This window comes from Prunus avium, chromosome 3 (genome assembly GCF_965620075.1).
Source record: "Prunus avium chromosome 3, drPruAviu1.hap1.1, whole genome shotgun sequence".
NCBI classification, from domain to species: Eukaryota; Viridiplantae; Streptophyta; class Magnoliopsida; order Rosales; family Rosaceae; genus Prunus; species Prunus avium.
The window spans coordinates 33,341,500-33,353,609 of NC_142286.1; the positions used below are offsets into that span (position 1 = coordinate 33,341,500).

At 34.2% G+C, this 12,110-nt stretch overlaps 1 pseudogene; it reads right to left on the reverse strand.

Moving 5' to 3' along the window:
- Window positions 1-4,497: 4,497 nt before the first annotated feature.
- LOC148295983 (uncharacterized) lies at window positions 4,498-9,378 on the reverse strand (annotated as a pseudogene).
- Between the last annotated feature and the right edge of the window lie 2,732 nt (window positions 9,379-12,110).

A 12,110-nucleotide genomic window follows, 5' to 3' on the forward strand; every position in this document is an offset into this window, starting at 1 on the left:
AAAGATACTTTGCGCGACGAACGATAACAACTTAGCGCGACGAATACTAACGTCGCTCAAAGATACTTTGCGCGACGAATTATAACTACTTTGCGCGACGAATACTATCAACTTTGCGCGACGAATATTAATTACTTTGCGCGACGAATAATATTATTTTGCGCGACGAAAGTTAATGTCGCGCAAATCTTTGCGCGACGAAATATTCAATTTTTAAAAATTTTTGTATTTAAAAAAAAAAAATTTAATTTTTGTTTTTCAAAAATTTTTAATTAAAATAAACTAGTTTAATAGTTTGCTCGACGAAATATTTTGTCACCCAAGGTTTTTGACATTTTTTTATTATTATTTCTCTTATATCAATTTTATTATATTAATTTTTCAAATTTTTACTTTTTAAATTTAATTTAATTGTATGATTTTATTTTTTTTAATTACTTTAATTTAAATTGAAATATTCAAAATAAAATTACATATGAAAAATAGTGGTCAAATTATCCAATATATATAATATTCAAAATGTATACATAAATTAACAAAGTACAATAATAAAATCTACAAGCCTATTGTGGTGATAGTGGCGGAGGATATGTTTCGATAGCGTCCAAATCCTCAACTTTAGCCGTCAAAGTCTCGACGATTCCCTACAAAAAAAAAAACAAATATTGTCAAATAACAAGAAAATAACAAAAAATTAGAATAAACTCAAAACTAACTCCAAAAACACATATTAATGAAAAAAAAATTAAAGTTTGGAGAGAATATACCTTTTGGCAAGATTTTGAGTGAGTGAGAATGAGAGGGAGAAGTGAGTGTGAGAGAATAGAGAAGATAGTGAGAGAGAGATGAAAGAGTGAGTGAGAGTGAGAGATGATGAAAAGAGAGATAAGAGAGTGATAGATAGTGAAGAGAGAGATGAGAGATTAAGTGAGAGGAGTGAGTGTGAGAGAAAGGGTAGGATTTGGGGAGAAGGAAAGAGAGAGGAGAGGTAAGAGTAGAAGACATTGAGAAAATGGTGGAGGTGTTATTTTGGTTTTAAAAACCGTATCACTTTGCGCGACGAAACAATATATTGGTCGCGCCCAAATTTTTAGGGTTTTGCGCGACGAAATTTTGGTCGCTCAAAGTTTTGCGCGACCACAATATTCCCGCTTCCCATTTTTGGTATCCGCCCAAATTTTTCGGGTATACTTTGCGCGACGAACTATATATTGGTCCCGCAAAGTCGTAATTTTTTTTTTTTAATTCCCATTTTTGGTACCCGCAAAATTTTTAGAGTATACTTTGCGCGACGAACTACTATATATTGGTCGCGCAAAGTTGGAAAAAAAAAATTTTAAAAATTTGCATTTTTGGTACCCGCCCAAATTTTTCGGGTATACTTTGCGCGACGAACGACTATATATTGGTCCCGCAAAACTTTGCGCGACGAACGACTATATATTTGTCCCACAAAACTTTGCGCGACGAACTATATATTCGTCCCGCAAAGTCGTCATTTTTTTTTTTTAAAATTCCCATTTTTGGTACCCGCCGAAATTTTTAGAGTATACTTTGCGCGACGAATTATTATATTGGTCGCGCAAAGTCTTAAAAACATTTAAAGCTACTAATAAATATATATACTATTCAATTTCTTAAGTGTTATACGTACAAAATAAACAATTTTAAAACTACTCAACGATCCAACCCTCAAACTTGTTTGTTTATAATTCGAGATCATATACGCCAAAATTCAGAAAAAATAAACATTAAGAGATCAAGTAATGGGACAAAACATTTCGACGGTTATAAAAGAAAAATCAAGATTTAACGGTTATTTCAACTCTGATTTTGATGATTTTTTACAGCTACACTCCTTGACCCTATATGAATACAATGACTGCATTCGATCATCAATTGAAAATATTTACACTAGTGGATACCACAAAATCTTATGTTATATTTAATGAAAGTATAAATAAACTCTTAATTGTTAGTGAATATATTGTTTTGATGGCATACACATTCTACGGAACTAGTTTCAACGATCCAACCATCAAACTTGTTTGTTTACACATCGAGATCATATACGCCAAAAATCAGGAAAAAAAAAATTTCAGAGATCAAGTAATGGGACAAAACATTTTGACGGTTATAAACGAAAAATCAAGATTTAACGGTTATTTCAACTCTGATTTTGATGATTTTTTTACAGCTACACTCCTTGACCCTATATGAATACAATGACTGCATTTGATCGTCAATTTAAAATATTTACACTAGTGGATACCACAAAATCTTATGTTATATTTAATAAAAGTATAAATAAACTCTTAATTGTTAGTGAATATATTGTTTTGATGGCATATGCATTCTACGAAACTAGTTTCAATGATCCAACCGTCAAACTTGTTTGTTTACACTTCGAGATCATATACGCCAAAAATCGGAAAAAATAAACATTTAGAGATTAAGTAATATGACAAAACTTTTCGACGGTTATAAATGAAAAATCACGATTTAACGGTTATTTCAACTCTGATTTTGATGATTTTTTACAGCTACACTCCTTGACCCTATATGAATACAATGACTCCATTTGATCGTCAATTTAAAATATTTACACTAGTGGATACCACAAAATCTTATGTTGTATTTAATGAAAGTATAAATAAACTCTTAATTGTTAGTGAATATATTGTTTTGATGGCATACGCATTCTACGAAACTAGTTTCAAGGATCCAACCATCAAACTTGTTTGTTTATACTTCGAGATCATATACGCCAAAAATCGGAAAAAATAAACATTCAGATATCAAGTAATAGGACAAAACTTTTCGACGGTTATAAACGAAAAATCACGATTTAACGGTTATTTCAATTTCGATTTTGATGATTTTTTACAGCTACACTCCTTGACCCTATATGAATACAATGAACCAATTTGATCGTCAATTTAAAATATAATACATTTAAAATATTATATTTTTCTAACAAAATAAATTTTTTATTTTATTTATTTTTATTTTTGTAAAGACTTTGCGAGACGAAGTTTAGAAATTCGTCGCGCAAAGTCATGCAAAGATTTTTATAAAAAAAAATTATTTTATTTATTTTTGTAAAGACTTTGCGAGACGAAACACACTTCGTCGCGCAAGATTTTGTGCACCGAATTTTATTTTTTCGTCGCGCAAAGTCATGAAAGATTTTTACAAATAATTTTTTATTTTCTTTATTTTTGTAAAGACTTTACGAGACGAACCACACTTCGTCGCGCAAGACTTTGTGCACCGAATTTTATTGTTTCGTCGCGCAAAGTCATCCAAAGATTTTTAAAAATAATTTTTTATTTTGTTTATTTTTGTATAGACTTTACGAGACGAACCACACTTCGTCGCGCAAAGTGACTTTGTGCGCGACGATTTGTGTTTCGTTGCGCAAAATTTAGTCGCTTAAGACTTTGAGCGACGAAGTTTAATTTTCGTCGCGCAAAGTCACTTTGAGCGACGAATTGTGTTTCGTCGCGCAAAATTTGGTCGCGCAAGGGGTTTTTTTTACTAGTGATACATGAAATTTTGTCAGGCATGGCACTCATGGAATGAAGGCAGGGGTTTGGAGTTGGTTGATGAAGTATTGGCAGATTCATATTCACCTTCAGAATCTCATGTATTTTCTATTTTTGAAACCCAAAGGCATTGCATATGCATGGGTCAAGTTTTAGATGGGCAAGCACTTGGAATTGCATGCAATTATATTGGATTTTTGCCTCAGTTTAGGTGCACATTGATGTGCCCATTTTTTTCACAAACATGATCCAATTGGTATTTGGTATAACAAACACAAGCAACATATACAAGTTTTGGCATGCAGCTACCATACCAAATTCACAAAACGTAAGTGGGGATACAGGGAACCAAGGTCCCAAGAAGGAGTTGTCCAAAAGATGCAACTACCCACACAAAACTCTCGTTTGGGGACTTGGGGGATTTCTATTTGTGTGGTAAAATACCTCTTGGTCGAGCTGGGCTAAAGTACAAATGACCGAGCTGAGCTTGGGTCCAGGTGGTCGGGTTGAGCTCGATATCAATGGACAAGCTGGGCTTGAGCCTTGGGCGGGATGTCTCCGGAGTATGAGTGCATGATAACTTTTTAGAGTTCCAACAGTTCACTTTTTTTTAAATAAAAATAAAAAAATTTTAGAGAAATATTTATCACAATGAGTCTAGCATAAGGAACAGGCCAGGAGATTGTATAAATTTCAGTTTGTGTTTAGGTTTAAAGTATTAATAGAACAACATGTCGAGGCAATATGGAGAATTGGAGAAAATTTCAAACCACACCATTTATAATATGATTCATATTCCCCCTCAAATAAAAATATAGTCTATCATAAAACATATAATTTTTTCTTTTATTAAAAAAAACATTAACTACATCTGACTGTATATATAGCCAGTCAATGAATTGGTAATTGCATAGGCAAGAACCTAAGGTATATAAACCCTAATATCCCCTCAACAAGAGCCTTGATTAACTGACCTATGAGAAAAGTATCCTAAATGTGGAGGGAATGGTAAAAGTGAAAGTTTATCGCTTTCATTCGACTCGTTGTTTACAATTGCCTCATAATTGTCTTCTTGTTTTTTAGAATGAAGGGCATAAGGAGGATTGTTGATGATCCTGCAAAAACATAAGTCATGTGTAAAGTGCTATGTAAATTGATCAATTATAATTAAATATCTTATGTGTTTTGAAAAAAATCAAATATTTTGTGCCTTAAGAATAAAGAAATAGAAACCATGTTAATCTTAAATTTTTCCTAGGGCTACAATGAAAGGGCAAACTCTAGCTATTGATGCCAATCAATTTGCTCATTATACGGTTTAAAAAAAAACTGCATCTCCTTTCATATTTTTTTCCTTTCTTTTCTTCTATTATTTTTTCTTTTTTCAAACAGTAAAAAAAAATTGTTGACCATCAATTATTTAGGCAGGTATAGTGAGCAAATTTATGGGTACCAACATGGTTTTCTCTATGAAAATAGATATGATCTTCTTGGCATGTATGGACTTTGTTTATAAAGTATGATTTTGGCACTGTAGTTTGGATGAAGTTTCAATTTGGTAAAAGTTTCCGTTCTCGCGATATAACACTGTAGTTTATTACAGTCTACGTACAAACAAAGACATCTTTACGTGCCACGGCGCTTTTCAAGAAAACACTGCAAGGAATATCTTCTTGCCATTGGAAGTCCTGAAATAGGTAAAGGAAAAAACTAGTTAGGGAAGATCTGTTAAAGAAAAACTAGAGCAAATGTGATTAACATTATTCCTTTTGTGAAGACTAAAGATCAACTAGTAGTCGTTTCAAAAAAAATAAAAATAAATCAACTAGTAGACTAAGGACAAGGATGATTTTTGCAGGGGCGGGTAAAGTTAGGAAACTGGGGTATTCATTGTAAACTGTTCTCCTGTAACCTTTTTTTATGGCAAACCAAAAATCACCTGATATATGAGCAATGCTGAATATTTCAATACACAAAAATTTGGGTATATGGTGAATGCTCTTAACTAATTGAGGTACATGTCGAAATGAGCTACTCATACCTGCTCTTATTTTGGAATCTGATAGTGACTTGGGTTTGAGAGGTGGTTTTTGCCTATCTGTTTTTAACCTTTCTGCAACAAGAGGTTTGGCCGATGAGTTTTCACTGGCAAGACGCATAATCGCTTGAGCCTACAATGACAATATATATGGGAATCAATATAGCAGATAATTTTACATAGTTATTCGCAGTTTGGAAAGATATAACATTATAATAAATTGTTTGAGAAAATTATTCTCAGGAAAAAGAAGTTGAACAGTCAAATATGGCAGTCACACATAGACATCATGGATTTCAAGCTTTGGGCACATTATTATTTCCTGAAAATTAAAAATTTGTGTGCATTTGATATAATTGGAGTGCTACAAGCCATGATATATATATATATATATATATATATATATTGCTCTCTCCCAACTTATTCCCAAGAAGTGAACAGAAGTCTTCAAACATATGTATATATACACACTTGAGAAAGAAAAACAAAATTGTTGAACATTGAACCCATATAAAGGAAATGAAAATTTTATATATATATATATATATATATAGCCAAATTCCCATCAGCCCATGACTAGCACAAAACTGAAATGGTATACAAGAAACCCCTCAAATATTACTCTGTGTCGAGGACAAAGATTGGTTGTTTGAAGCAGAACAAGTTCAAGGTGACTTAAACTGCATGGTGCTCATTGACAGTTTGGCAGCATCCACAGGACGGAAGTCCCTGCCAATATCTTTGTTAGTAGAGGAGTCAGGGCTACTGCCCCAAGAGTTGTGCATACCATCATTACAATAGACAGAGGAACATCCCCTTGAGCAATTAAGGTCACCTGAAAGGCTATTTCATAAAAAGCATTGAATGGAGTTGAATAAATGGCCTAGGCGGCGGTAGGCGGGGGCTAGGCGGTCTAGGCTGTCTAGGCGGGCGCTGGAGAGAGAGAGAGAGAGAGAGAAGCGAGGATGACGATGGAGTTATGTTTAGGGTTTAGAAAAGGGCCGCGCGGCTATACTGTTTATAAAAAATAAAAATAAAAAAAAACTCTAGGAAAGCCGGTCGGCTATACTGTTTTTTAAAAATCCTGGGTATAGCCGCCCGGCTATAATATTTGTTTTTAAAAAAAGGGAACGCATAGCGCAAAATCAAAAGGGTATAGCCGACCGGCTATACTAGTTTTTTATAATAAAAAACCGTAGTATAGCCGTACGGCTATACGATTAATTAAAAAACAAAACCATTCTATTTGCATTTGTTTATACTTTATAGATATTAATTTGCTAGTTTCAATATATATACTTTATAGATTTAAATTTTTTAATATATATTATTTTTATTCAATAGTATGTGAAAATTGTGTGTATAATATGTGAATTTTATGTGTATTATTGAAAATTAAATCAAGTGTATTAAACATGAAAAATACATAAGTACGTGTAAAATACGAGTATTAAACATGGAAATGCAAAATTTTTTATACGGCTAATGACTTTGAAAAAGTAAAAACTCAAAAGGGTACAATAGAGAATCGTGTAAAGGAATAATAGTTATGGAAAATGCTCTAAGCTATCGATAAACAAAAATTGGGGAAAAAAGATAATAGTATCCATGTAAAGAGTATAGCTGCGCAGCTATACTATTTATAAAATACTTATATATAAAAAAAGGCTATGCTCTTTATTTTTATATATAAAAAATCCCGAGTATAGCCGCACGGCTATACTATTTTCAGTAGAAGAGCTCAAAGCTGGCTCAAAACTAAGTACCACAAGATATGCTAGAGTAAAATAGGATGTGTGACCTCAAACGACATTGTTTTAGACTATTAGTTAACAATATCTTCACGTAAAAAATAAAACAGAGAATCTGAACTCCAAGAAACTTAGAAAAGGCTTTTACTGTCACTTAACATCAACTGTAAGAGACTTAATGGAGACAAAAGGATACATATCTCCAAGGACACCCAGACTGCTGTTGCCCATTGTATGCATACTCACAGCAGATATTGTCGGGTTAGGGAAAACTTCGAAACGGTGCTATAGTTGTCACTTAACCTCAACTGTAGGAGTCTCTTTGGAGTTAGAAGGATCTACATATATCTCCGAAAGAATGCCAGACTGCTTTCCATTATATTCATAATCACAACAAACAATGCTGCGGGCAATGCAACCACCGGTGAGGTGAAGTGAGAAGTGACCAAAACCACACCCGAAGAAGAATTTTGCATACCAACCTTCGAGTGTCAAATATGTAAATGAAGGATTAGTGTTGCATGCCCACCAAAATTTATGAAAGTTTCAACATTTCAATATGAGCATAAAACAATGAAGATCTTCTATGGACTTACAAGAAAGTTTAAGAAGAGAATTTTTATATCTTTATTACCAATTTGACCAAAGCCGAAACAAAACAGGAACACAAGGATTCACAGAAAGCCAGATCATGTCTTAAGGTTTACATTCTATTTGATTAATACCTCAATTGATATTGCTCGTCTTTGTGCTTCTCTAAACCCGCAAACAACTGCTGATATATACTTGCAAATTAAGACTCTCCTTGATAAAAAAAAAAAAAAAAAAGACTCCTCAAGTTGCACATTTGCACTCCAAAAGTTCCAAAACAAACTAAACAAATAGGCCCAGCAACACAACCTCAAAAAATATTTGTATGAGTGCAAACTCTGCCAACAATGCTCGTGTACAAAACTAGCTTCTATCTTCATATGTCAAATTAAAATCCACATAGACAAAGAAGATTGAATATATACTTTCTTACTGCAATAGCTTTTATGGCTATGAAGTCATAATGGCAGCAAACTATAGTTTCTCAACTGTTGCTTACAAGTTATGAATACTTTGTTTTTTCAAAGTATAGTTAACTTCACTCTATAATTTATATATCAAACTTGACATAAGCTAAATCAAACAGCAATAATACACTAATACAAGGCTGCAACGTAATTTTTTTTATAATTTTTGAGCTAAAATTAGAGTGAATCTTTACATACTGAAAAAAAAAATGTATACATTACCTTGAGCTTTTTCCACAACAACACACTTAATAATTAAAGTCACCAACAGTTAAAGGCAACTTACCCCACATTGATAATCCCATCATAAAATATTGTAAGTTGTTCTGAAGTCCTGTTGGATTGATCATCACATCTGTGTATGTAAACACACAACAAAAATTGAAGAGGACTAATAACTACAAAAGGGAAACTAATGTTATAACACAAGAACTAATTAGGGTAACGATTTTGGCACTCCTAGTTTAGCTTATTGAAATTCAATTTAATTCCTTTTAAAGACTCTCAGTGGACGTTCCAGAAGCATAAAAGGAGAGTGCCAACATCGCTACCCAAACATAATAAGCATATATATATATAATGACGAATGTAAGGAAAACATACCGCAATCAAGGAAGCAATTGTTGCTCTAGCAAAGATAGCTGGTGTCCTGAGAAATTATTACTACCAAGAAATTTAGGTGGTAATAAAGGGTGGGGTGATGAATGCCTTTTGATAATTTCTGATTCAAATTCAGCTTCCATGCGGGTTTTAGCCACGTTATTATGACTTCTTGTAAGAAGATACTTTCTGAAGAACCAAACACTTTGAGACATATTATTCTCTTCATCCATTGATCTTAAGCTGATGTCTCTTTGCTGGTCATTTGGGGTCCTTGTAACTTTTTCAAAACCAGAACTATTTTTATTTTCGTCTTCTCCATACAGTTCTTGGTCTGTTTTCATGAAGAAGTCCTTTGGTATAATTGGAGTGCTACAAGCCATGATATATATATGTTGCTCTGTCCCAAACTTATTCCCAAGAAGTGAACAGAAGTCTTCAAACATATGTATATATACACACTTGAGAAAGAAAAACAAAATTGCTGAACATCGAACCCATATAAAGGAAATGAAAATTATATATATATATATATATATATATACACATATAGCCAAATTCCCATCATTCCATGACTAGCACAAAAACTGAAATGGTATACAAGAAACCCCTCAAATATTACTCTGTGTCGAGGACAAAGATTGGTTGTTTGAAGCAGAACAGGTTCAAGGTGACTTAACCTGCATGTTGCTCATTGACAGTTCGGCAGCATCCACAGGACGTAAGTCCCTGCCAATATCTTTGTTAGTAGAGGAGTCAGGGCTACTGCCCCAAGAGTTGTGCATACCATCATTACAATAGACAGAGGAACATCCCCATGAGCAATTAAGGTCACCTGAAAGGCTATTTCATAAAAAACATTGAATGGAGTTGAATAAATGGCCTAGGCGGGGGCTAGGCGGTGGCTAGGCGGGGGAAAGGCGGGCTAGGCGGTCTAGGCGGCCTAGGCGGGCGCTGGAGAGAGAGAGAGAGAGAGAAACGAGGATGACGATGGTGCTATGAGGCGAGACAGAGAGAAGTGAGGATGACGATGGAGTTATGTTTAGGGTTTAGAAACGGGCCGCGCGGCTATACTATTTATAAAAAATATAAATTAAAAAACTCTGGTAAAGCCGGTCGGCTATACTTTTTTTTAAAAATCCTGAGTATAGCCGACCGGCTATATTGTTTGTTTAAAAAAAGAAAGGGAACGCATAGCGCCCAATCAGAAGGGTCTAGCCGCCCGGCTATACTAGTTTTTTATAATAAAAAACCGTAGTATAGCCGTACGGCTATACGATTAATTAAAAAAAAAACCATTCTATTTGCATTTGTTTATACTTTATAGATATTAATTTGCTAGTTTCGATATATATACTTTATAGATTTAAATTTTTTAATGTATATTATTTTTATTCAATAGTATGTGAAAATTGTGTGTATAATATGTGAATTTTATGTGTATTATTGAAAATTAAATGAAGTGTATTAAACATGAAAAATACATAAGTACGCGTAAAATACAAGTATTAAACATGGAAATGCAAAATTTTTTATACGGCTAATAACTTTGAAAAAGTAAAAACTCAAAAGGGTACAATAGAGAATCTGTAAAGGCCTAATGGTAATGGAAAATGCTCTAAGCTATCGATAAACAAAAATTGGGGAAAAAAGATAATAGTATCCATGTAAAGAGTATAGCTGCGCAGCTATACTATTTATAAAATACTTTCTCAACTGTTACAATTTGGCAGCATCCACAAGAACGTAAGTCCCTGCCAATATCTTTGTTAGTAGAGGAGTCAAGGGTACTGCCCCCAAAGTTGTGCATACCGTCATTACAATAGACAGAGGAACATCCCCTTGAGCAATTAAGGTCACCCGAAATGCTATTTCATAAAAAGCATTGAATGGAATTGAATAAATGGCCTAGGCGGTCGCTAGGGGGGCTAGGGGAGCTAGGCGTGGGCTAGGTGGGCTAGGCGCGGTCTAGGCGGGCTAGGTGGGCTAGGCGGTCTAGGCGGGCATTGGCAGATGATTTTTGTGGGGACTAGGGATGCGAGGAAGGGTGCCTTGCGGTGGTGGTCATGGGGGAATGAGGGAGAAGAAAACGGGTGGTTGCGAGGGGTTATGGGTTCATGGGGGGTGGGTCTGTGATGGGGGATGGGATGGGTCTGTGCAGAGCCGGCCCTTGGGGAGGGCAACTGGGGCCTGGGCCCGGGGCCCATAATTGAAAGGGGCACCAAAAAAAAAATCAAGTTAAGCCATATATTATATACGTATAGAACAAAACAAATAAAAAAACAAAAAGTCCTCAGAAAAAAAAAACAATAAATAACCAGGCGTGCATTTTTGTTTAATCCTCCCTTCTCAAAAGCGCGTGCTAACCCATATATGCTAGCAAATATATTGTTTTTTTATCCTATCCCAAAAAATAAAAACAAAACAAAATCAAACCATACTAGGGTTTAGATTCTTGTTGTCTCAATTTTCTTATATATGTACCTATCATCCCTCACTCATAGTCACACTGCAGCCTCTCTCCTCTCCGTCGCCTCTCTCTTTCCCTATCCTTTCCTCTCCATGACAAAAGAGAAAAGCCAACAGAGTTGTAAGTCCTTTCTCTTTGTCTATTTATTCTCTATGTTGCTGCTATTTTCCAAATAATCACTTTATATAGGCACTCTTGCAGATTCAACGTCGCCAATTGAGAACTTATTTATTGAAAATTGAGATGGGTTTCAGGTGCAAACCCAGAAAAGCAACAAAGATGATTTTTCTTGGGTCTTAATCAGTTTTGCAGGGAGAACGTGAGTTTTGTAATGGATTACCTCGTTTAAACATGAAAATTTATCTGAAGATTTACCAAATGAATTGTTCATATTCATTTGGAAGAATAAGCAGAAAATGAAAATGAATTGAAAGTTTATGATGCAAAAATGGCAGATTTACTTTTAGAAAAGTTTCATGTGGGAGAAACTAACTGCAAATTCCCTATGGATGAACACGATGACATTTTTCCTCAAATTATTATCATCAAACAATAGCAAATGGGAAGGCTCATGTTGTAAAACAATGAACGCTATAATTTTAATAAAATTAATTAGTTGATAAAAAATTTATAATTTTAATGTAT